Genomic DNA, 27,842 nt, shown 5'->3' on the forward strand with positions numbered 1-27,842 from the left:
AAAACTTTTGATTTTAGATAACAGTTACCAGAACCATGGCAACGAATGTTTTTTTTTTTTCAATGGAACGTACTATATAAATAATTTCAAAACAAAAACAAATTGTTTCTGTGAACCAGAAGAAATGCGGATTTCAGTTAACCAAAAAAAAAATAGGACGAGCTTAGTATTGACTTTCGCCCAAAACACCCCGAAAAGGGAGACATATAGCAGCTATTTTACTAGATGTGCGTAGCGCATGGTGAACTGGCGGTAGAAAATCGGGGCGCGGATTGATTAGAAAAAAGTTGCTAGCAGGGCATATTCGCTTGTACTAGCTATGAATCATCAATTTACCAAGGACATTAACTCTATTTTACCCTCCATTGCAGATCAAATACTTCGGTATACATTAATCCGTTGGTCTTATTTCGCTCACCGAGAAAAGCGAAGAAATATGCGGAAAATCCCTATTCGAAACATCTGGTTATCATGACTGATCGCGAATCGCATCAGCTGATCATCGAGGCGCACGAGCTAATGAAATAGATTTTGTGCTTTAACGTATTCAAACCGAGAACTCAAGCGGAATTCCTGATCCTGAAGGAAACCCTTAATTACGACTAAATAGTCGAAATGAATCACGCCGATCGATGCGTCTATCTCTTTTGAAGCCGTAGCAATCGTACACGTTCTACCCTGAATAACCGTCGTACCGGGACATTCCCGAATTTTGAGCGCCATTCTACCGAACGAGAATTGTGGCACCTATGTTTGAATCAGGGCGCGGGCTGGCCTCGATACATTCAAGAATTCAATCCAGACGATCGGGAACAAATTTATTTTTTATTTTTGTATCCGTATTCTACATCATTTTTTAATTTTGTATTCGTATTCTACATCATTACCGTTAGAACATTAAAAAACGCTCGATCGATAAATTGTTTATATTTCTCGATCATGAATTTGATTTCTTACGAAACCATTTGCAACTCCTGTCTTTGCGAATCCACCACCGCATGCAGCTAGAACATGTTGACTGGTTAGGTTTCACAGTAGAAGTTACTGAAATATTGAACAAAATCTGTAAAAATGTGTACCATTCGCGTATCTTTTGCGTTTTTTTAAATTATTTGTTTATTTATTTTGGAGCTCCTTGGTAACTATTTCGTAGCAACCTAGACAGTGTTGCTCAAGAAGATTATTTTTATCATTATCAAAGGGTCGCTATATTTGCGGTAACTGGCGGTGAATCGTTAACAGACAATTTCATTGCCAATTTTTGTTCGGAGTGCCTGGTCGTGTCGTCGGTTCAGCCTTTCAAGCAGGCGTGTAAACTTACACATTTGAACAGTTAAGAATTAGTCTCACAAGATGTAAATTTAAACAATGTTTTCATACGTGCTGGTGATGGTGTAAGATGCCATCCATTAAATGAATTGGATTGTAATCCCAATCTTATAAAAATGAATATGTAATCCATCATAGCAAATAAGAATTAATAGAACGAAAAAGGAATATGCTAATAAATGAGTAAGTAAAACTTGTACACAGATACAATAGACTGCCTGCCTTGTGAAAAAGATTGGAAAGGGTTTCAAACGAAAATTCTTCATATACCCGAAACTTTTCGCGTTAGATCTATGGTTTCTTCTGAAAAGGTTTTTCTCGTTAGAAATTCTAACATTTTGTAGCAGACATCGTTTTTCCAAATCTTAAGGGAAATAAGTTGTTGAAATGATTTTTTATCAAAGTAGGCTTTGCACATTTTTATTGTGATCAAATCACGAGTTATATTTTTGTGAATGAGTTCTCTAAAGAGACTATGTATATCGGATCAACAGTTTAGCAGCTTGAGAATTAAGTTCACGTTTTACTTTTTTCATAAATATAAAAAATAGGTATAGAATTCGCTATGAATATGTCATAATATGTCTTTAGACTTAGATTCCGCACGGTAATAGCTATAGATTGTTAAAATCCGTCCAATTCTAACTAAAATATCGATGTTTTTGTGCAAGCGATTTTTCACCTTATTCCAGTAATATGAGTTCTACGCGCTTGATGATAAAGCGATGTTTGGCAAAGCAAAGTGAAACACGATTTTCAATACTTTTTTATGAAATTGTTTCTTATCACCTAAAATACCGCAGCACCGTTTTTCATGACGTTCCGATTTTAGCACGGTTTGTTTTTGGCAACATAAACGTTTGAACATTGTATTAGAAAGATCTGATGACAGTATTTTCAATTTCAAAACAATTTCATATTTATACTGCTTGCAACAATAATTGCTGAAAAAACACAACTTCTCATACCCTTATATACAATTCAAAGAAGTTCGTCGATATAAGCTAATTTGTGTGTGAAAAGTAATTTCAATAATTTTTATCGGAAATGGCTTAACTGATTTTTACAAACTTAGACCGACGACACGACCTGCCACTCACTATTCAAAACTGCATCGCAAATTTAACTACCCCTCAGTAACTGGTAATGTCAAAACGAAATCTCTTGAACAAAAAATTTAACTGGCAACACAGGTTGTTGATTTTGAATAACAGTTACTATAACCTTGGTTACTATATATAAGAGACATGAGAAATGTAAACAAAAAACAACTCCGAATAGTAATGTAAATCGCGGAAAATTAAAATTTGGCTAACAGCCTCTAATGGAAGGTCTTATCGCAGTAAATTTGCAAATCCTCCAGCATCGTTATGTGTCAGAGCAGTAAATCGATAAGTTTATCGATACTGTAAAGATATCATCATACGAACTTCGCTTATCGTAGTTAGTGGAGATGGAACCCGTTTGTGGTCAATACCCAAACACTGAGAACACCCAAACCACTGACGAAATATGCCAATGGCGATTACCTGATAAGTATGAATAATGTCACCTTTGACAAGTTTCAATGTTCTCATTTTAAAGTTCAATGGTTTCCTATAAATCCATAAAAATCCCAATAAAAAAAAACGCCATTAGAAGCTCTTTACGAAATTAAGCACATGAATCTCCATATTAACTACTGTATGATCGTTGTTTCTAGACCCGATTAATAAAACAATACTAACCATTACGATTAATAAAACAATACTACTGAAATTCTGAGATGAGAACCCAAATAAACAAATAAAAAAATCAATATCCTTGGTATGAAATCTAATGCGTCGAAAATATTTTGTTAACAATAAGTGTCATTTAAGTTATGTTTTATTTTTCGTTTTAACCACTTGACTTCGTGGTAGCTTTCTCGTGCAGAACTTTTATCATTCATCATTTGTCTGGATTATTTCTCCGATTCGCTGAGAATTTTAAATTACAATTTTTTTTTCTTGGTATGAAACTGAAATTAACAAAAAGATTGGTAAATCAATTACTTAATTTAGCGATTATTCATGCAAGACAAATCTTATCACTCTTTATTCAGAATCGCCTATTGTGCCAAATGCAACAGATGGTGCACTTCAGGTGTTTACCGGTAGTTCACTGATACTTGTTCTTCATCAAAGTCCAAAGGGCATTCTGATTGAAATAAGTTTTTAATTTTCTAATTTATCTCACTAAATATGTCGAGTGAATCTTACCATACCAACGAATCCAAATGTTTTCACTTTTTACACGATCCTATCATGAGGTCTCATTCAGCAGTCCAACGTACATATATGTCCTCTTGCCTGAAACACTTCCTAATCAATAGTTTCCACAATATTTTGTACATTCTCGACATTTTAACCCTATTATGCTTCCCCGCATGTTTTGCGATCACGGAATGTTTGTTTATTTATTCTGGAGCAACTTGAACAGTGTTGCTTGAGAAGATTATTTTTATCATTATCAAGGGGTCGCTATATTTGTGGTAACTGACGGTAAATCGTCAACAAACAATTTTAGTATCGATTTTTCTTCGAAGTGCCTGGTCGTGTCGTCGCTTAGACTCTATGCTCCCATTAAAGGATTCAGAATTTTATTTAAAATCGATTTCTGGTTCCGGAACTACATGATATATGTAATAATATTAAAAGAATGTCACTAATTATGCTAGTAGATCGATTCCGTCCATCTAACATTCCAATAAAAAATCTTGAGGTACCAGAAAAACGAAATCGGTATGTCGATTGTCTCCATCACGCGATCAAGTAACGTTTTTATCATCAAGTCGGCAAGTGCAGGCGACAGACAAGGATGCTGAAAAGTGTCTCTACTGTAAAGAGGGTCGCATGACCTAATGGCATGTCCCGCGTAAAAGCTGCGAGGAGATCGGATGAAACCTTCTCTGAAGGAACACTCCAAGCGTTTCTTTACCGAGAAGCTTAAGAGTGCCACCCCTCCTAAACAGACAACGAACCCATATGTCTGATTGTCAACTGACGAGAGCGATTCGGAGGACCCTTTAGAAGTTCCGTCTTCGGCGGTACCTCATATCTGTACGAAAAGAATAAATAAATCCTGTAATAAGCTCCCTAGTAAGGGTTCGAAGGTGTCTTCCGAAGGGCTTCGAAAAGTTACAACTAACGGGAATCGTGACAAACCACCAAAGCAAAAAGCTCTTGGTCTCGGAAAACTCAATTTCGAGATGGAACTCACGCCACTTCCCGGGACTATAAAATCCCCAAGCGTCCCTGAAAATCTTTCAGAGAACAAACTAGGTGCTGGACTAATCTAGTTTCCTGTTATGGACTGAATTTTCACAACTTTAAATATTTCTGCCGCTTTTAAGAGAATTTTAATTGCTTTCATGCCAACAGTAAAACCATTTTTAAAGCTGTTAACTTCAAATTAGCCCCTTCTCTGAGCGATTGTATCCTTCGATGGCTAAATCATCCACCGAGGTCACGGATCTAATCACTCTTTCGTTTTTTCGTTATTATTGTTAGCTGTTTTGAGATTCTAATTCATTAAGATCGGTTTTCGACTGGAGTTGAATTCGGTTGATGCCTTACGAGTGCTTATAGTGGAGGCTAATTTTCTTTGTATCGCGACATCATACGCTGCACTTCTTGTTTTTCTTTTGTCGTGCATACGACTTACTTTACTATGGGACGCCTTTTCAAAATTTACCCTCTGAGAGAGTGATAAGTTTTTGATCGTGAATATCTCCTGCTGTATCTAACGAATCAACATAATTCTTGCGACATGCCATCGGAAATATGATCACAATTTCATGATAAAATTTTCAGTTGTGTGACATAATCTCAAATAGTTCAAAATTAAACTTTTCTGAAATGTTTTGTACGACAAGCGTAATGTTGCTAACTATCGAGGAATAACATCATAGTGTGCTTGCTCCAAGCTGTTTGAAATCATCGTGAACGACATTTTGTTTTCCTGTTGCAAAAATTATATACATTCTCAACAACATGGTTTCTTTCCAAAACGGTCGGTTTCGACAAATCTCATGCAGTTCACTTCAAACTGTTTGCGGAATTTGGACAGCGGGTTGCAGATTGATGCGGCTTACATCGATCTTAAGGCGGCATTCGACCGGGTAGATCATGGAATCCTTCTTTAAAAAAATTAGGATTATTTGGTGTTTCCACTCGTGTTTGTTGGTTCAGACAATATTTATCGCAACGCTGTGTGAGAGTTTTAATTGGCTCAGTTATGTCGGATGAGTTTTCGAACTTTTCCGGAGTTCCACAAGGTAGCATACTCGGCCCGCTGCTGTTCTCGATCTACATAAACGATGTGTCTCTGCTTTTGCCACTGGATTGTACAATTCACGCAGACGACACAAAAAGTTTTAAAATCATCAGTTGCCTTTCGGACTGCATCGAATTACAAAAAATGCTGAATGTATTCCAAAATTGGTGCTCTAACAGCCTTTTGGGCTTAAGCGTAAAAAAATGCAGGATTATTTCCTTCCACCATAAAAAAGCTCCAGTTACTTTCGATTACTCAATCTCAGGACGCTCCCTCGCCCGAACAGAGCACATTAAAGATCTTGGCGTGATTCTGGTTCGTGAAGTTACTTTCAAGTTACACTATGACAACATCATTCGTAAACTGAGCTTCATCTTTCAGATTTCGTCTGAGTTCCGTGATCCGTTATGTTTCAGATCCTTATATTGCTCGCTGGTTCGGTCAGTGCTCGAATCTAATGCGATTGTATGGTGCCCGTTCCATTCTAATTGGATTACCAGGATTGAGGCAATTCAACGAAAATTCGTGACATACGCATTCCGGTTTTACCTTGGTCTAATCCAACGCAGCTACCGTCATACGAGGACCGTTGCCGTTTACTAAATCTTGAACCTTTGGAATTGAGAAGAGCATATGCTCAAGCATCATTTGCTGCGAAACTGCTTATAGGTAGTGTAGACTGCCCTGCTTTACTCGAGCGACTAAATTTGTATACTCCTGAGAGGCCTCTTCGACAACGACCAATTCTGCTATTGGAAACTCTTAACCCACTATATGGTCAAAATGCACCATTCAGATGCGTTTGCCTACGATTCAATGAATTTACCGAATATTTTAATTTCAACGTGTCGTCTAATGTTTTGTCGTGAATACGACTTACTTTACTATGGGGTGCCTTTTCAAAATTAGCCATATGGAAGAATGGGCAGAACTTAATCGTGAATATCTCGACTTGTATTGAAGGCAGCAACATAATTCTTTCACCATTTCATCAAAAATATGATCAGGAATTTAGGGTAATATTTTGAACAGTGTGAAATAACCACAAACAACCCAAATATTAAGTTTTCTAAAACTTTGAAAACAACGCGGAAAACTCTTTACTTTTGTTTGGCTTTTTCGCGCAAGGACGACGATTTTGAGGTAGTCAGGCACATATCTTCAACTGACTGCGTATAAAAAAAGAACCGTGGTCGAAATTCGATCATTTCTTCTTGTGCGTTGGATGCAAGCAGACGTTATGAGACCAGCAGCTTCGGAGAGTGCACCTTCTGCGTGGTTAAAAACCTCAAACGCTCAGGTCACAACTCTCATTTGGACTTCAGTCGTCAGGTGGAGCAGTCGTCAATGAAAGCGTCAATAATGAGAGCAGTTCTCATTTGCTTTTCGGTAGTCGTAGCGAGAAGTCGTCTTCAAGTTTCAGATTTTAGTTCCGGAATATAGGTTTAGAATTCAGAGCCTGCGTTCTGAAACTGGATTCTGGAACTATATTCCGGAATTGATTTCAGTTTCCAAATTCCAGTTCCTTATTCTAGAATTCTTCTATTCGGTTCTTTTTAGAATCATAATAATACTCAAAGAATTATGCGACATTTTGCTTTACTCTATACAACCCATTTGATGGTCGTGGCTTGGTTTTTGATTTTGAGGTAGTCAGGCACATATCTTCACACAATCGATCAATTATGTCAGTTTTATTCGTATTCACGACATCCAGTTATGTCGCTGACATTACACACCCGTACTTTTTTCATCTTAGATTACTTGATCGTTTTCGTGTTGTCTACCGTAATAATGTACTTTAAGTTTTACTTTTACATTAATTTTCAATAAGACATACATTGTCAGATGAACTGTAATATAAACAACAATAAACAACAATAGTAACATTCCAAAAAAAGACGGGTGGGTAATGTCGCAGACATAACTGGAGGACGCGAATACGAATAAAACTGACATGTTTCTTTCTCACTTCTGGATAAATATCATCATTCGTATTAGATTGTGTATATTTTTCAACTTTAATTGCTTCGTTTTCAGAATTTTAACGATGCATCTATACTACAGTACGACTAATTGACGGCAAACATACAATTAAATAACACGGAACAAATACAGTTTTGTAGATTTAGATACTAGTAGTAATAAATTTCTCAAAATCCTTTGGAAAAGTTTTAGTGGTTCTAAAAAACCGCTTTGCGTAATTTGTTAAATGGTTATAACTGTTAAAATTAAAGAACTAATATATAAATTTGGGACACGCTCCGATTTCAGCTGCAAATTTTCGGAATCTAGATCAAAAACTCAGGTCATAAATTTAGTTCTAGAAGTAAGGAACTGAAGTTATTTTTAGCAATTTTCAATTCAGTCAATTTAATCAAGGTTCTGTGTTCAGACCTTATATTTAGTTTCAGAATCTAGATCTAAAATTCATATTCTAATTTTGTTCATGAATTCTGAAAAATCCTAAATCATATCTCTAAATCATTTCATATCCTAAATCATATTTTAAGGTGCCTTTGATAACGTGTCTTTCAATTCAATTCTGGAAGCAGCCCGTGGTCATGGCATACCTTCAAGTATCACAAATTGGATACACGCAATGCTTAGCAATCGACTTCTTTGTTCATCACTTCGGCAAGCAGAGATTAGAAAGCTGAGTGTCCGTGGGTGTCCTCAAGGTGGTGTACTATCCCCACTTTTATGGAACCTAAATGGTTTGTTAAGGAAACTTAATAACCTTGGATTTCCGACTTATGGTTTTGCCGACGATTATCATATATTGATGACCGGTATAAGCATTAACACTCTCTTTGATTTAATGCAGCAAGCCCTGCGATCTGTTGAACAATGGTGTTGTTAGGTTGGATTATCTGTAAATCCGGGCAAAACATCAATGGTGCTTTTCACTCATCGTAGGATAATCATAGGAGCTCGTCCGTTGCAGTTCTTTGGTTCAGAGGTGACTGTGGTCGAACAAGTTAAATACGTCGGGGTTATTCTTGACTCAAAACTGTATTGGTCTGCTCACATTGACTTCAGAATTAAAAGAGCTTGCATGGCTTTCGGCCAATGCAGACGAGCTTTTGGAAAATCATGGGGACTCAAACCCAGATATATTCATTGGATCTACACAACTATTGTTATACCAATTTCAGCATATGGATGTCTTGTATGGTGGCAGAAAGGAGAAGTCGCGACAGTTCAGTCAAAGCTAAATGGAAGGATTAGGATGATCCTAATGGCGATGACAGGAGCATTCACGACAACTCCTACTGCTGCTCTAGAGGCGCTACTGTGTATTAAACTACTACATGTGTTCCTAAAACAAGAAGCATTATCTTGTGCATACCGTCTTAGGGTTACAGGGCTTTGGAACAGTAACCCATTAGATTATGCTACCAGCCTCGCTTGTGGTCTCAAATGGTTTCGTGGGATGAGTATTTACTCGCTCCTAGTGACCTAACTCTCACATGCAGTTTTCCTTTCAAAACATTCAATGTGAGCTATCCTCTTCGTGAGGAATGGTTGTCTGGTTGTCTGGAACGACAACTTGATGAACACATAGTTTGTTGTACGGACGGTTCTCTGTTGAATGGTCGTGCTGGTGCTGGTGTCTACTGTCGTGAAATGAGGCTGAAGCAGTCTCATTCACTTGGTAGATACTGTACTGTGTTCCAAGCAGAAATCTACGCAATTCTGGGTGGAGTACAATCGGCACTTCAGCAGAGGATCTGTGGTAAACGAATTTATTTTTGTTCCGACAGTCAGGCAGCCTTAAAAGCACTCAGTTCAAATGACTCACGGTCGAATCTAGTGATCGCATGTCGAACTCAAATTGAAGACCTCAGCATTTCAAATGCTGTTTACTTCTTATGGGTACCCGGCCATTCTGGTATTACTGGTGCAAGCTTCCGGCCGAGCGGTGGCGGAAGAGGAATAACGAAGAGGATGTTTCTTTCAGTTCTATACGGAGTAACACTCTCCAATTCGGTTTCTCTTTTATGTCATTGTATTGATTCATCCACGTATTTGAGATTAATATCACGAAATTCACCTTTTTTGAGTTTCAACTATTCACAACACTTCATGGTGAACTCGTCGGATATATGTCTCCACATTTACTTGTTTACATTAATAAAAGAAGTTATTCTTCAACACGTACTTTTGTTGTCATATATTATCAACACTACCCTAACACGAACAATGGTTGTGTCTAACTATTTTTTTTTTACATGTGAATATCAAACCTGCACATGAAACTATTAAATCTTCACTCATTACAGCAATCTTTCACTCAATTCTTTAGGTGCCTTCCGAAATCTATTATATCCCATTATAAACAATATTTCTCACTTGATTTTGATGTCACTTGATACTCAAGTCTCACAATGCACACATGTTCCTATAGCTACTGTATTATACTCCGAACTGAACTGAACTAGCTACTAACTTGTCTACGGGCCGACGCCCGAGACTAACGGATATTTTCCGCGCACTCGTTGAAATTGAACTGCTAATTTGTCTACGGGCCGACGCCCGAGACCAACGGCTATTTACCGCGCACTCGTTAAAATTTAACTGCTAATTTGTCTACGGGCCGACGCCCGAGACCAACGGATATTTTCCGCGCACTCGTTGAAATTTAACTGCTAATTTGTCTACGGGCCGACGCCCGAGACCAACGGCTATTTACCGCGCACTCGTTAAAATTTAACTGACTCCTAACTCTACCCAACTATGGGTTTTTAAGCTCCTAACATTTACTTTCGGGTGAAGCCCGAAGATTTTAGTACAAGCCGAGCTTGTGGTTTCAAGTAGAAAGTTCATCCGACTTTCTCGCGAAGTTCTACCGAAAGCCGAAACCACTGTCGCTAGGCCAGAGGCAGTGTCTGTAAAAAAATATAACTTTGTTTTTACAACATTGCCGCGCTGACTAATGCCCGGAACTGTCTATGGTTTTATAACAAAGTTTCTTAAACATCGTTGCGATGACTAATGCTCGCAAATGTGCACGCTTCAATAACAAATTTTATACTTGAAGGCTGCAGCTACGCTGATATGAGAGTTTCCTTCACAATTTCCTACTTTTTCTACAATATTAGCAAATTCGAAGGAAAATTTGCTAAGGGCGCTGCATGCCCCCTTACTTACTGAGCTTGATGTTACCTGAAGGGTAGACATCAAGTCGAATGCGTTGGTTTATAACATTGAGGTTGGTAGCTGGATCACAAATTTCCGTATTTACAATTGCCAATTGGTTTATTTTTCGTTGTTGGCTATACGTTAGTTAAATTTCCTAACCTTACGATGGTCCGTGTGTGTGTGTGTGTTCTCCTCTGACGCCATCCTGCTCCATGGTATGCTTCTATTGTTGCTTTATCTGTGGGAGTGATCGAACGGTTGCTAGTCTCGGACTCTGGGTTCCGTGTCGTTCTCGTTCCTAATAGCTCGTTCTTCTGTGTTGGTGATACGTATTAGGGCTTCTCATTGCTTATGTACTCGCTTCATTGGGCATAGTTGAAAATTGACCGTTGCATTTTGGACATCATTGGGATTACTGTCAGCAGTAATATTGGTATTCTGTATTGTTGCTTCTCATCCTGGCTTCTCGTTTGGTACAATGTGTTGAGGCTCCTAGCAACTTTGATGCATTGCATTTGATTTCGTGGTTATCTTCTTCGTAGTGTATTTTTAAACAACCAACTGTTTAATTTTTTTCACGTATTAATAAGCTTTGATTTTCATATATTGGTTTATGGTACTCAGTTGAGCTTTGACGATGCTCACTGAATAAATTATAGGGTAGCAGTTTGTAACGCTGTTGCATACCCGCGCAAGTCATCTTTAACTGTGTTGACTGCATTTACTTCCTTCTTGTTTTGTTATCATTTGTACTTGTTGATGTAGCAATTTGTAACGTTGCCATTATTTCGGTTTGTTATTACGTCTTCCATGCTAAATTTTTCCGCAATTTTTTTGGCCTCGATTTTTCAGCTCTGCTGTTCTTCCTTCTGACGTCTTGGTGATTCCCCGGTTCCCTTTGTCTTCAACTTGCCACCGCATCCGATCACACCCTCTCGTTCTATTAGGTAGCTTGGCTAAGCTACTGACATCCTTCCTTCTGCGACGACTATTTTCGGGCACACACACAGTTTGGGACTCCAAAAAAAAAACTCCTATTCGTTTTGCATGACTCTGTGCCTTTAGTATAATCATTTTTCTATTCTATGATTGTTATTTATATATATATATTTTTTTCTCTTAATAATCGCATTGTGCATCATATTCTCTTATATTTTTTTCGTTATCATAACTTTGTGCATCGTAATTTTTTTTTTCCATTATCATATTTCTTCTTTCTATCAGTTGAATCTATTTTTTTTTTCATTAAGTGTTTCTGCGATATATTTATTTGTCTATATGTTGTCTCGTGTACTTTTCCATCAATCGAGAGGTTTTTATGTTTACTTATATATATATATATATTTTTTTTGTTGAGGTACCTTTAACCTGTAGATACAGGTCGACAACCCGTCTGTCGACAATACGTCTGTCTGTGGATATACAATTGTTGTTAAAGTTGCGGCATGCGCATGCTTGTTGCAGGTTATAATGAATTTTTCTAAACCTTTTTTTTTTCGAAATTTTTCCCGCAACTGGCTTCTATGCCGTGTTCATTTTAATGGTGTCTTACCATCCTTGCCTCCATAGCTTCAGAAGTCGTCCTTCCGTTCTAATACTGGTCGGTTGTGTAGTACTCATGCCGCAGTTTCTCTCCCCCACTACTTGAGCTGGTTCTTTCGGTACGTGTTCCTGTTTTTCCTTTCTAAAAATAAATTGCCTTCCATTCCTTTCTAAAAATAAACTCAAATCTGGGTTATAATATTTTTCCAATAGTAATGGGAACCTCTAAAGTATTAAAATATTATTAGTTTGTTAGTGGCAGAGTTTTCATATATATATATGTATTTTTGTAATCCCCCATGAATTCTTTGGTATATAATATTTTAATAATTTGTTGTATCATACTTTCATTGTGTTTTCGTAACTTTTACATGTTCATATTGTCGTATCTGTATTTTATTGACAATTTGATTTGAGTGCGTAATTTGCACTTAAGAAATCCTCAATTCATTCATATTGTATGCATCTTTCATTTTTTTCATTCCGGGGTCGCGATCCCCTTGTCCGCACACACTTGATCACTCATACTAGTATCATTGCATAAATGCATACATTATATAGAAATTATTTGCTGGCCAGCGTCGTTTTGATAGTCTGTTCGCTTGTGTCTTATCCTTTTCTTGTCGTATCAGTCATATTTCATCACTATTTTATTTATTTTTTTATTCGAAGTATTCTTTTAGTATATTTCCAGTGTTAGTTTTATGCTATTGAATGATAAACCATTTTATTTCACCATAGAAATTCTCCTTATGCATAACATTGTTTCCGTATTCTATACCATTATGTTTACCTTCCTTGTGTAATGTACGCTTCTTTTTTTTCTAAACGCATTGTAACTTTTCCCCAGTTCATTTTTAATTTGTAGCATTATAGCTTCCTCCCAAAAACACATTTTGCTCACATCTATAATCTTCCTCTTGAATTCAACTTTTTTATTTTCTTATGACCAGCACGGTATTGCTGTGTATGACATGATTCCCATGTTTATAAAATATTAGAATATTCTAGATTGGTTGACTCATCTAGGATCATTAAAATCCCATATTTTCCCATAGTTTGTTTCCACTTTGTATTACTTCAACCATATGTTTGAGTTTCTTTAAGTATACTCTCTCTTTTTTCTTCTTCATATGTTTTCCCCCCATTATATATCTTCTTTGACAATGTAACCTATTGCTTTATTGTCCCTCTGATGTATCTTTATTATCATCAGTTTATAATCATCAGTTTCACCTTATTTTTTTTCTTCGTTTGGTGTCCATTTGTTTTCATTGTGTTTGTTTCATCGCAGAAGTATAATTTTATTTCTTATTGACTCTCGTACTTTTTTTTTTTAATAACATCGTAAAACATGTGTATATTACCCTCTTAACGGTTTTAATATCCTTCTGCTCGCAATCATGTTTTTTTTTCGTGTTCGAATTGATTCATTTCGACTTTCATCTTACATATGTCGCTGACATTTTTCCCTTCTTGGTATATTTTTCATGTTTTTATTTTATCCATTGTTTTCCTTACACTGTGGTTTTAAGTTTTTCGTTGAATTCTTATGTCAACGTATCATTGTATGATGTTTGCTGTTAATTTCTTTTATAACTGTATCCTATTTTTCTTTATTTCAATTACTCTCAGAGTTTCAATTTAGTTTTGTTTTCACTATTATTCCTTTGTATTTAGTTTTTCGATGAAACTTTTAGTACAATATGTTTATTTTCGTGTATCACTTTGTATACATGTTGAATCTTTTTATTACTTTTCTAATGTTTCTTGGATAATTTCTTAATCATCTCAATATTCTGTGATAAGGTTCAGTTTCTCAATCCGTATACTTTTTCAATCGGTTATTGTGAACCTTTTCTAGTCTATTCCCATTCTTTATAGTTGTTGTTTGCTCACTAGGAAGAGCAACTACTTCATACGGTCCTCTCCAAAGTGATTGCAATTTTTGTCCTGCGCCTGTGGGATTGGCTTTTACTAACACTAAGTCTCCCCACATTGGCTGCCATTCGTTGGAGTTTTTATCATATAATTCTTTGCGCTTGTGTTTAGACGCAATTAGATTCTCCCGGGCTTGATGGTGAAGTCGTTTAAATGTAGATCGCATTTCATTGACGTAGTCCTCATAGTAGAGACCATCATTATCGTATTTGTAGACGGAGTTTGGGATGTTCGCCCGTCTTCCGTATAATAATTCAAACGGTGTATAACCCGTTGAGGAATTTACAGTGGTATTATATTCGAAACTGAAGAATGGGAGTAATTGATCCCATGTTTTCGGTTCGTTACCTACGTATTGTCTTAAATAGGTTTTCAGTTCCCTATTCGATCGTTCCACCAAGTTTGCCTGTGGATGATATGTACTTGTAGTAATTTTCTTAATTTTTAAAATTTTACATACATTTTTCATAAGAGAACTAACGAAATTGGTTCCATTATCGGTTACCAATTCGACGGGTGTTCCATATTTACAAATATAATTATTCACGAAAGTTTGCGCGACCGTGGCACTCTCTTGATTTTCCATCGGTGCTACAATTAGATATCTAGTCAGATCGTCTTGCATCACAAGTCCGTATCTGTTCCCCCATTCTGACTCGGGTAAAACCACTATGTCCATATACAATTTCTCGAACGGTTCGGACGATGTCGTGGTAATTCTCATTGGAATTTTGTTCGCTCGACCGATTTTGTTTTTCTGGCACGAGCTACATTGTTTAACATAATTTTCAATATCCTTCCGCATATTAGTCCAATGGAATAGTGGACTCATTCTTTTCAACATTCGTTTGCTTCCAACATGTCCGCCTAGAGGAGCATCGTGGAATTCTTTCAATATAGTTTCGCGGTCTTTTTCTGGCACCCACATCCTGTCTTTTTCCGGTGCATATAGTGTGAAAATTTTATCAAATTTCTCGGCAATAAATCTCAACACATTTGCCTCAGGGGTTTTCTGCATGTTTCGAAAAGAGATAATTTGCATGTTCTTTGCATTTTTCATGTCTTCAGGGCAGTTAGTGAATGCATCTACTAACCCATCTATTAGAATTCTTGTATCGGTTATTGATCTACTCGAGCCATTTAGAACCAATCCCCATATTTTACGATCTGGGATTGAAAATACTCTTCCATTTAGGTAGTCTTTTAAGCCGTGTGGTAAGTGTATCAGCTCGGCTAGTTCTTTATATGCTGATCTACTGTTTACTATTACGAAAGTACCATCAAAATCACTTTCGTTAGTTTTTTGTTTTGAAAATTTCAGCAGATCAAATTTGATGTCATTGTTATTTATGCATATTTCATACTCTTCGAAATGTGAGAGTACTCCCAAATCTTCCTTTTCGTCCCATCCAAAATCGATATTTTCTAATCCGTCCATGTGCGGATTCCATTCTGTCTTTTGTTTATTTTTAAATAGCGTAAACCTGCCTAATTCGTCTTTCAGTTGTTTTGGGGAAGTTGTTTCATTTTCCGCGTCTTTCCGCTTCGCAAGTTCATTTTTTTCTGCTTGCTGCTGTTGTCGACGCTTTTGCTGTCTAGTGACTATCGAAATAGGGTGTAAGGACTCGGCCTGTTCGGGCAGTCTGGATAAAAAGTCTGCCACAACATTGTCTTTGCCTTGTTTATAGCGAATGTCCATTTCCAACCCTTGAAGTTTCAGACGTAGACGCGTTAGCGTAGGCGAAGTTTCTTTTAAATGCCATATTGAAATTAGCAGTCTATGATCAGTGTATACAATAAATCTCTGATTATAAATGAAATGTTTGAAGCGGTTCACTGCCCATACGATGGCTAACAACTCCTTTTCAATCGTATGGTATTTTCTTTCAGCACCTACTAGACCTCTGCTTGCATAAGAAATAGGCCTGTCGATCGATTTTTCATTGGAAAGTACTGCTCCAATAGCGTACTCGCTGGCATCTGTCGTGATCACGAACGTATCTTTATAGTTCGGTCTAACTAGCAGTGTGTCAGAAGTTAAAAAATTCCGCAATTCCTCAAAAGATTTTTGACACTCTTCTGTCCAAGTAAACTTAACATTCTTTCGCAAGAGATCGTTCAAAGGTTTACGTTTCTCTGCTATGTGCGGTATGAATTTTCCATAAAAATTTACTGTTCCTAAAAATGACCGAACACCTTTGACTGTTTTTGGTGCCGCCATCTCTTTAATTGTTTTTATATTGTCCTCCATAGGGCGAATTCCTTCTTTGTCAATTACATGTCCTAAATACTTTATTTCATTTTTCATAATTTGGCATTTACCTGGCTCGACTTTTAGGTTATGTCGGCGGAGAGCCTCTAAAACTTTGCGTAGGTTTTCATTGTGTTCTTCGATGGTAACACCGAAAACAATTATATCATCCAGATAGACGATTGCTTTAACCCCTTCTATCTCATAAAGTACCGTATTCATTAATCTTTGGAACGTCGACGGGCTGTTACGAAGGCCCATAGGCATTCTTGTGAATTCAAAGTGGCCTTTTGGAGTTGAAAACGCTGTCTTGGCCGCATCTTTCGAGTTAATTGGTACTTGGTAAAACCCTGATTTTAAATCCAAGGTAGAAAAATATTTACTGTTTCCAAGATTATCTAGAATCTCATCAATTAGTGGAATTGGGTATACAAATGGCTTCGTAACTAAATTTAAAGCCCTGAAGTCAACCACGATTCTGTATTTCTTGTTACCAAATTCATCGTCCTTCTTGGGAACACATAGGACTGGTGCATTCCACGGACTTTTGCTAGGCCTTATGATACCTTGTCTACGCATTTCTTCAATTTCTTCATTAATGTGCTTCTTTGTAGCTTCCGGAAATCTGTATTGCCGTTTGTTGATAGGCACGTTTGACGTGGTCTCAATTTCGTGCACTGCCGCATCAGTGATAGTTAATTTATCCCCCTTCAGATAGAATACATCGCTATATGATGCCATAATCTTCTCTATATCCCTAAAATTTTCTCTTTTTAGATGATTCATATTTAGTGATTCTAATACTTTTTCCGTTCGGTCTCGACCAGTTATTTGACCGTATCTTTTATTTTCCGTAAGAATTACGTCTTGATTTGAATCTAAATCGAGGAAACATTTGTCTTCCTCGTCACATTCTCCACCTATAAAATCTTTTTCTTCTTCATGAGTAATATTAGTCCCACAACCGGGGAGCATACTATCTGAACGATAGTCGTTTTTGTATAACTCATAGTTGCTCTGATACGATGCATTAATGTTATCATTTTTATTCACGTGCTTTTTATTCACTTCATATTTATTATACTTCGCTAAACTGCCCTCCAAGACTTCAGCATTGACGATAATTACTTCATTTTTGACACTCTTTGCATCAGTTTTAATATGTTTTTCGGTTGTCCTATTTCTACTAGGAGATTTTTTTATTTCAAAATTATTCTTTGCTTTAGTTGCACTGTTTGAAGACATCTTTGGCGTCTCCTTATTATCATTTACTTCATTATTTCTTTCATTATTTATGCGGGTGGCTAACTCAATGTTGCACCCATTATTATCTGCAGGACGCATCCCATAATGCTCAGTTGCATGTACCTTTTCTTTTCCTGTTACTGGTATATTTGCTACATTATTGTGCTCGTTTGGTACACTTAGGCATATGTACTCGAAATTCCGAGTGACATAAATTGTGTATATCTTTAAAAACTCTGCTCCAATGATTCCAGGAACACACAAATCTTTTACTATATAAAATCTAACTCTGTAATGAGTTTTTCCAATCACCAACGTGACTTTTACTGACCCAATAGTCTGTGATTGAGTTCCATCAAAACCTGCGATGTATAAATTATCTTTATAGTTTATTTTCTCTGATCCTATTTTCGCGACAGTATCCCATCTCATTACGTTATAAAATGCTCCAGTATCGAGCAAGTACTTAATTTTTTCGTTAGGTCTATTTGCAGCAGCAACTTTTACAAATAACTGGTTGTTTTTAGCACAATCTATTTTTAACATTTCGTGAGGCGGCATACCTTCTTGCCATTGCCCCGTATATTTTTTTGTCGTTTCTGTACACTGCGTACCCTGTGGACTAAGCTTGGATTGATCATACGCTTGGTATTTTTCCTGTATTTTGACATTGTTCTCTGCCTCATATTTTGCGACTCTCTTCTCCTGTTTTTGATGAGCTTCATATGAGTCTGTTTTTGGTTCAAAGATTAGAGGTATTTTCCGTAAGCATATCCAACCTTGGTCATTGTGTATGCTAGTCACATACTTATTCATAAATGTCATTCCCAAAATACCCCCTTGAGTCAAATTCTCCACTACGTCAAACTTTGTTTGGAAAAGTCTTCCTGCGATGATGAAGTTTAGTTCTACAGTACCTAATGTTTTTCTAACAGTACCTGTTACCCCGGAATATTCTATGATTTCGTTTTCATTAATTGTATATGCTCCCATGTACTCTGCATTTCGTCTACTTATCAAGTTGCCAGGTGCTCCAGTGTCTACCAGCAACCGCATCTCGTTATTTGGTTCGTTTGCCGATCTCAACAACATCATAAATTCGTTGTCTTTCGTCTTATGTAATTTGACCCATATCCCTTCTTTGCGTTTTTTGCTATCTTTTTCTTCGATGTGATTGTTCACATCACTATTCATTATATTTTTATTCTTCTCGTATCGATCCCAATTTTGCTTTTGACGTGTTTGCTTGACTAAATTTGCATTCGGGTTTCTTGATGCTCCATATCTAATTTGATCAGGCATATTTCTGGTCCTGATATTATGATCATATCTTCGAAATATTTTTCTATTACTGTATGTCATGCAATTTACCCATAGTTTATTCGAATCGTTTTCGAAATGATTATTATGAAAATTGTTATCTTCGATTAAGCACCCGTTGTTGCGATAATATTCGTTGCGTAAGCTTCGGTTGTGTTTATGAGAATTTTCGATTTGCTCCCCTGGATAACATTTATATTTATTGTTTGACCAGAGTTTTGGTTTATCAATTGCATGGTAGCATAGCAGCCGATTTTCAATATTTGATAATAAATAGCTGAACTCCGCCTCCTCTTTTAGGACTTTTATTAATTCTTGAAACTTAAGCTGCCTATGATTTTTGGCTAATTGTTTTAAACTTTCATTCAATAATCCTGCTATAAAATGAATCGTTAATCCTCTTTCTGCGAAGGATTTCTGTACTTTTTCTTGGTCTTGATTCCCTTGCTGAGTGTCAATATATTCCATTATTCGTAGCGCTCTTTCAGCGTACTCTTCAAAAGGTTCTCCATAATGTTGTTCGAGTGTTTCGATCCTCATCAAAATCTCTTCTACTGTGATTTTCAAACCGTACGATTTCCGTCCAGTACGATTTCCGTCGACTACCTATCATTATTTAACAGTGAAAAACTACGATCTTGACCGTGGTCATGGTCGACAAACAAAAAGAACAATCATCGTAAACAAACTTGACCTAGTTTTAAATTACATGTCATTGTATAATATAAAGCTTTAACTGCTACGAGCCCTGCGTGGTCAAATTTCGTTCGCATTGGCATTTTTTTATTATTATTATTGAGCCAGCCCAACTCGGTGCTCTCAAATTTGTCATACCCGCCGTGTGCGCAAACCAAACTGTCTTTGTTAATTTCGCTACAAAGGTCGGCGGCATAGGCTTCAACAGCGCATCGTACCATACTCGTGGTTTAACATTATAGTTTACCGTACGCGACTCAAAGTCAATGTCGGTTTATTATTATTATTGTCATATACCGCTACCGTACTCTGTTTTTATTTCGGTTGCCAGACTTTTACCCGCAAATATGGCCGCGATTGTTTTTGGTGTGTTACCTAGCAACGCATTTTGCTATAGGCTCCGCCCATACGGGTTGGTTCTTCACCAAATTTGAACATCTACTTCGTGGCATGCACTCCTGGTACCTAGCTCACTGACTTGCTTCGTTATGTCAGACGGCTACTTTTGCTTATTCGCAAAATGATGCGTCAGATTGCCGATTCCTTCGCTCATACGCGTTGGTTTCGGATGGTCACCTTGACCTTATAATCATTACACCAGTGCTAACTGTTCAGCTGGTCGTGATATCCGTGTTTTTTCAACGAAGGCAAAAAAAAAACTTCTAAGGCCTTTATGCTAGTGTGGCCACTTTTGTAAGTATTATCGCGGTGTTGTTTTTTTTTTCTTCAACACCTGCGCTCGTATTGACCGTGGTCAAAACGTAAACAAATCAACTGTGAGCGTAATCTATACGTCCGCAGTTTTCAAGGAAACTTGAACAAATTTATTGCTTGCCAAATGCCTCAACAACGGAATGTATATAACTGTTCTAGAAACCCGCTGTAGGCATGAGAAAAAGTTCTGATATCGTTTACTAGTTGATGGATTGTGAGTAATGTAGTTAGAAAAAATAATATTGGTCCTTGCGAGCGCGAGCTAAACCAATCAGAAAAATTTTCGCGCTAATGCCATCTTTATTTTTTTTTATGACAATAAGTGGCAACATTACGTGATCAAAACAACGAGGAAAAAAAAATAAAAATAATGGGGACTCACCATACTAATGCTACCTCTCCCAACATCCTTAATTCCGGATTCCTAATCCTTAGTCCTGGCGTATCCTTGCCACTTCCGGCTAGTACCGCTGTCACCACTTGTATAGCTTCCGGCCGAGCGGTGGCGGAAGAGGAATAACGAAGAGGATGTTTCTTTCAGTTCTATACGGAGTAACACTCTCCAATTCGGTTTCTCTTTTATGTCATTGTATTGATTCATCCACGTATTTGAGATTAATATCACGAAATTCACCTTTTTTGAGTTTCAACTATTCACAACACTTCATGGTGAACTCGTCGGATATATGTCTCCACATTTACTTGTTTACATTAATAAAAGAAGTTATTCTTCAACACGTACTTTTGTTGTCATATATTATCAACACTACCCTAACACGAACAATGGTTGTGTCTAACTATTTTTTTTTTACATGTGAATATCAAACCTGCACATGAAACTATTAAATCTTCACTCATTACAGCAATCTTTCACTCAATTCTTTAGGTGCCTTCCGAAATCTATTATATCCCATTATAAACAATATTTCTCACTTGATTTTGATGTCACTTGATACTCAAGTCTCACAATGCACACATGTTCCTATAGCTACTGTATTATACTCCGAACTGAACTGAACTAGCTACTAACTTGTCTACGGGCCGACGCCCGAGACTAACGGATATTTTCCGCGCACTCGTTGAAATTGAACTGCTAATTTGTCTACGGGCCGACGCCCGAGACCAACGGCTATTTACCGCGCACTCGTTAAAATTTAACTGCTAATTTGTCTACGGGCCGACGCCCGAGACCAACGGATATTTTCCGCGCACTCGTTGAAATTTAACTGCTAATTTGTCTACGGGCCGACGCCCGAGACCAACGGCTATTTACCGCGCACTCGTTAAAATTTAACTGACTCCTAACTCTACCCAACTATGGGTTTTTAAGCTCCTAACATTTACTTTCGGGTGAAGCCCGAAGATTTTAGTACAAGCCGAGCTTGTGGTTTCAAGTAGAAAGTTCATCCGACTTTCTCCCGAAGTTCTACCGAAAGCCGAAACCACTGTCGCTAGGCCAGAGGCAGTGTCTGTAAAAAAATATAACTTTGTTTTTACAACATTGCCGCGCTGACTAATGCCCGGAACTGTCTATGGTTTTATAACAAAGTTTCTTAAACATCGTTGCGATGACTAATGCTCGCAAATGTGCACGCTTCAATAACAAATTTTATACTTGAAGGCTGCAGCTACGCTGATATGAGAGTTTCCTTCACAATTTCCTACTTTTTCTACAATATTAGCAAATTCGAAGGAAAATTTGCTAAGGGCGCTGCACTGGAAATGAATGGGCTGATGAGTTGGCTAGAGCTGGTGCAACGAATGATTTCGTTGGTCCTGAACCAGCTTTACCACTTTCAACTAGTTGGATAAAGCACAAGATTCGTTCTTGGGCTGCATCCAAACATGCCAGCTACTGGCGCAGCTTGCAAACTTGCGCTCAGACAAAAGCATTTCTACCAGATTTAAATCTGAAAATGTCAAAGTGTCTACTGCATTTCTCCAAGCATCATTGCAGTATTCTGGTCAGAGCTCTGACTGGACATTGCAAACTCAATTATCACATGGCTACTATTCAACGTGCTGAGTATTATTCGTGTGATTTGTGTGAATGCGATTATGGTACTTCATATCATCTGATATGTAGCTGTCCCGCATTGACGCAGCTACGTATCCGGGTTTTTGGTTCTCCATACATGGTTGAGTCTGTGTATGCGGAGCTAAAATTGAAGGATATTCTCTCGTTTCTCACCCAATGTGGTAAGGAGCTATAGTCAGAAGGGTTCATCGTTCTTCCTGGAGTGAATGAATCCCTTCTGTATTCACCTTAAATAGGGTTTAGCAGATTGTTTGGCATCCTTTGGGGGGTACCGAATTTACTTCTGCTCGTACATACTGCGAATCGTTCTGCATTCTTCCGGAAGTGCAGAATGGTGTCGCTTTTGTAAGATCTCTAAATCCTCTCGGTGGTTGGAGGTTTTATTAACAGCAGACTGTTCGGGACCTCGTAGAGGTTCAGAATTTACTTCTGCTTTTATGTGTTTTTGTGTCGTCAATTTTTCCCATCCTCCTAGTCCAACCCTTACCATTTCCTTTCAATCCTTTCCTCTTATATATCGGGAAAATGATGCTAAAAACAAATTGATGGCAAGGCACAAATCTCCAAATATCAAGGGGAACGTGCCATTTGAGCCAATTTGTTCTGATTCCTGATTCCTGATATTTTTAGCAATTTTCAATTCAGTCAATTTAATCAAGGTTCTGTGTTCAGACCTTATATTTAGTTTCAGAATCTAGATCTAAAATTCATATTCTAATTTTGTTCATGAATTCTGAAAAATCCTAAATCATATCTCTGGATTCGAGTCCCTGAATAAGAAACTAAATTTGAAACCATTTTCCAAATCCATAAATAGGATTCAGTTTTAGAGGCATAGTTTTAAATTATGAACCTGTAATCTGGAACTAAATTTTTAAATAGAAGTATGAACTTAAAATTAACTTCAGAATTCAGGTGTACCAGAATCTAGTTTCTGAGGTTAGTTCTTGAATTTAACTAAAAATTCAGTTCTCTGCTACTGCTGGTTTACTGCTAGCCACGACGTCCGAATGCGAAGAAGAGCTACATTGATTCCACCTGAGCATTTGAGGTTTTTACCAGCTCATTATTACTGATGTTGATGGAAGAACCTCAGCACGATATCCAGTTCCATCTAACGTACTGGGAAAAATGAACAATTCTCGGTTAAGATTTACCTATTACACTCGACCAGTAGACCATCGGAACTGATATGTGCCTGACTACCTCAAAACCGTCGTCCTGGTACGAAAAAGTCAAGCAAACGTGATGAGTTTTCCTCGTTGTTTCCAAAAGTTTGAGAAAACATAGATTTTGAGTTATGTGTGGTTATTTTACACTGTTGATAATTTAATCACAAATTCCTGATTATATTTCTGATAGCGTGGAGGAAAAATTATGTTGTTGCGTTAAGTATAGCAAGAGATATTCACGATCAAAAACTTATCACTCTCCCAGAGGGTAAATTTTGAAAAGGCGCCCCATAGTAAAGTAAGTCGTATTCACGACAAAAAGATTCTTTTGAATTTCTAGTAAATAATCTGAAACGTGACGCATTTGCATTGTGCGAAGCTTGGCTAACTTCAGAAATATTCGTAACGTTGGTTTTAGGTGTCTTTAACCCACACGGTACGGGATGGGGCTGTCCTCACGATGATAACAGATCAGCTATGATCTACGATATTTGCGACAACTTCAATATGACAATCTCGAATACGGGAGAAATTTTCTGCACCACCAGCAAGGCCAAGTGCGCTGGATTTATCCCTTTGCTCGACATCGCTACGGTTGGATTGCATGTGGGAGTTAATTCCTGATTTCCACGGTAGCGATCATCTACCGATCGTAATCTTAATCACCAGCGGCTCAAAATCATGGAAAACAATCAATGTTTCGTATGACCTCATACGAAATATTGATTGGAATAGCTATGCAACCTCGATGTCTGAAAACTTGAAAGAACTCAACAAATTCCTCCGGAGGAAGAGTACACGTTTTTGGCTGGCTTGATTCTCGACACCGCGACTCAAGCTAAGACGAAACTTGTACCCGGCTCAAAAACCAACATCCGTGCTCCCAACCCATGGTGGGACAAAGAGTGCACAAAATTAAACGGGGAGAGAGCCTCCGCGTATAAAATATTCAGAAAAAATGGATCAACTTATAATTACTGGAATTACGCGGCGTTAGACGCTAAAATTAAGAACTTCATTATTGCCAAGAAACGCGGTTACTAGCATCGGTTCGTAGACGGCTTAGCGAAAGAAACATCTCTTAGCCCATGAGAAATATTCTAACCGCTGGATATTCGATTTTGCTAAAAAAAGTTCGCCCGGACTCTGTTCCGGAACAGAAGGTCACCCGTGCCGCGACACTGAGTACAAACGAAAAATCGTTTTCAATGGTAGAGCTCTCATTTACGCTCTTGTCATGTAATAATAGAGCCCCGGGACTAGACAGAATCAAATTCAACTTGTTGAAAAATCTGCCCGATCCCGCCAAAAAGCGTTTGTTGAGTTCATTCAATAAGTTCCTTGAGGGCAATATTGTTCCACAGGACTGGAGACAAGTGAAAGTGATCGCCATTCAAAAACCAAGAAAACTCCGATCACAATTAGTATCGGCCGATTGCTATGCTTTCGTGCATCCGAAAGCAGTTCGAAAAAATGATTCTCTTCCGTCTAGACGATTGGGTCGAAACTAATGGTTTTATTTCAGATACACAATTTAGTTTCCGCAAGGGCAATAGAACGACCGATTGCCTTGCTTTGCTCTCAACAGAAATTCAAATAGTATTTGCCCGTAAATAACAAATGGCATCAGTTTTCTTAGACATCAAGAGACTTTTGACTCAGTTTCCATAAACATTCTATCTGAGAAATTGTATCAGCATGGTCTTTCACCAGTTCTGAATAACTATTTGAATAATTTATTGTCCGAGAAATACATGTATTGCGCGCATGGTGATTTGTCGACAATACGATTCAGTTTATTTATTTATTTATTTATTTATTTCGTCAAGCAAATGTAGACTACATATAAATTGTTTACAATGTTCACTTACATACTACGCATTATTTCTACGACATAGCTGAGATTTGATTTGATTTTTTGACATAGTGAGGTCAAGCTGTTCGCTGTATTGATTGTAATGGCGCATTATTCGATTGACTGGACTGTATTTTGCATAATTTGTTCTAGCTTGTTTTTCTAAAAATAATTTCCTGGAACGTAGTTGACGGCTAGGTATATAAAAATTTAATTGCGATAATAGTGGAGCTGATTGAATGCGTTGAGAAATAATGTCGCTGATAAAATAGAGCATTGCAAAGTCGCGGCGTTCTTTAAGTGTTTGTATATTGATGAGCATGCAGCGTGCTTCATATGATGGTAGAGGAAATGTTGTCCAGTTTAATTTACGAAGTGCATATAAAAGAAATTGTTTTTGAATAGATTCGATGCGTTCTTCGTGAATAATATTGTATGGATTCCATACTAGACTGCAATATTCCAAAATAGGTCTGACATATGTAGTGTATAATAATTTAATTGTATATGGGTCCTGAAAGTTATGACTGAAGCGTTTAATAAAGCCCAGCATGCTATTAGCTTTATTGATTATGGTATTGTAGTGTTCAACAAAAGTGAGCTTGGAGTCTAAGATTACGCCTAAATCTCTTACAATTTTACATTTTTCTACAAGTTGATTTCCTAGATGTATGTTTGTAGATATTGTTTCATTTTTCCTACTGAAAGTTATTGAGTTACATTTTTTTACATTGAGTTGGAGTAGACTTTTGCAGCACCAAATGTGGAATAGATTGATTTCGTTCTGGAATATTACAGCGTCGTTGATATTTTTAATTTCCATGAAGAGTTTCATGTCGTCTGCATATATAAGCACATTCAGATTTTTGAGTATGAAGGAAATGTCGTTTATATGTAAAATGAAAAGGAGAGGCCCTAAGTGAGAACCCTGAGGTACGCCAGAAGTTACATTAATTGGTTCAGACAGAATGTTTTGGAAGCGGACTACCTGTACACGATTCGTTAAGTATGATTTGAGCCATTCAAGAAGAGTATGTTCTATGCCATATTTTTGTAGTTTGTGTAGAAGTAAAGGTATGTCAATACGGTCGAAGGCTTTGCTAAAGTCAGTGTAAAGAGTTTCTACGTAGTTGCCGGCGTCCATTGCATTCAGTGTGAATGTCATAAATTCTAAGAGATTTGTTGTAGTTGAGCGGCCTTTAAAAAAACCATGTTGTTTGTTTGTTATTACATTTTTAAGTTGATGAAAAAGTTTTTCGTTTACAATTTTTTCAAATAATTTTGGAATGCATGAGATAATGGCTATTCCACGGTAGTTCCGAATGTTAGATTTTGCACCAGATTTAAATATTGGTACAAGAAAAGAAGATTTCCATGCTTTAGGAAAAGTACATTTATTAAGTGATAGGTTAAAAAGTAGTTGTAGTGGTAGTGTAAGTTCTTCAGCAAGATTTTTTAAAAATATTGGTGGTATACTGTCAGGTCCAGGCCCTTTTGAGGCGTCTAAGTTTTTCAGTGCTGTCGAAATGTCATGTTCTGATAGATAGTTTACAGAGATGGAGTTGGAAAATGCTGGTATGAAAGAGAAGTATTCACGGTCACGGTCAGTTTCTGAATAAGATGTATATACTTCTTGGAAAAAATTTGCAAAGTGATTGCAGATTTCTGTACTATTTGTCCCTACATGTTCGTCGAGGTGCATTTGAGATGGAAAATTGTTGCTTTTTAGTTTAGTTTTTGTGTAGTTAAAAAAGTTCTTAGGGCAAGTCTTTATTTCGTTTTCAATTTTGCAGTTGTATTCTTCGTGTGCTGTGTTAATGGCTATTTTGAGCTGATTGCATAGGTTTAAGTAATTTTGAAGATGAGCGTCACTTTTTTCTTGTTTGTAAGTTTTGTGTGCTTTTTGTTTCCTATTTTTCAAATGTTTTAGTTGTGAATTGAACCATACAGGTAATTTGCTGTTATGATTTTTTCTTCTTCTTTTCATGGGCAAAGTTTCGGCTAATATTTTGTTTATAATGTGATAGAATTTGTTTACTTCGACGTCGACATTTCCTTCTGTACTCAGTATGTTCCGCCAATTTATTATACTTAGTCTACACTTGACTTCTTCAAAGTCAATTTTATTGTATTCCGGCACTTCCTCATATTCCAAGTCGTAGGGAAGGGATGCATTGTGTGTAAATAATGAATATTCAATTGCGGTGTGAAACGCTTCATTTTTCCATAATGGCAGGTTTGATGCGTTCACACAAAAGTCTTCTGTGCAATTTGTGAAAAGAAGGTCTAAATATGCAT

The 27,842-nt window shown here is 37.3% G+C and overlaps 1 protein-coding gene and 1 long non-coding RNA gene across 8 annotated transcripts in view; one reads left to right on the top strand and one right to left on the bottom strand.

Annotated features, from left to right (window-relative positions):
- LOC131438683 (muscle calcium channel subunit alpha-1) overlaps positions 1-27,842 on the top strand; it is a 1,458,253-nt gene that overhangs the window by 470,548 nt on the left and 959,863 nt on the right. The gene's annotated exons all lie outside the window — the stretch shown is intronic.
- LOC131438686 (uncharacterized) lies at positions 2,842-4,160 on the bottom strand. The gene is made up of 3 exons (XR_009230970.1): positions 3,570-4,160; positions 3,402-3,507; positions 2,842-3,328 (listed from the first exon to the last, which is right to left on the bottom strand). It is a non-coding gene; the product is annotated as an uncharacterized LOC131438686 (long non-coding RNA).

The sequence above is a fragment of the Malaya genurostris genome, chromosome 3 (genome assembly GCF_030247185.1).
Source record: "Malaya genurostris strain Urasoe2022 chromosome 3, Malgen_1.1, whole genome shotgun sequence".
NCBI classification, from domain to species: domain Eukaryota; kingdom Metazoa; phylum Arthropoda; class Insecta; order Diptera; family Culicidae; genus Malaya; species Malaya genurostris.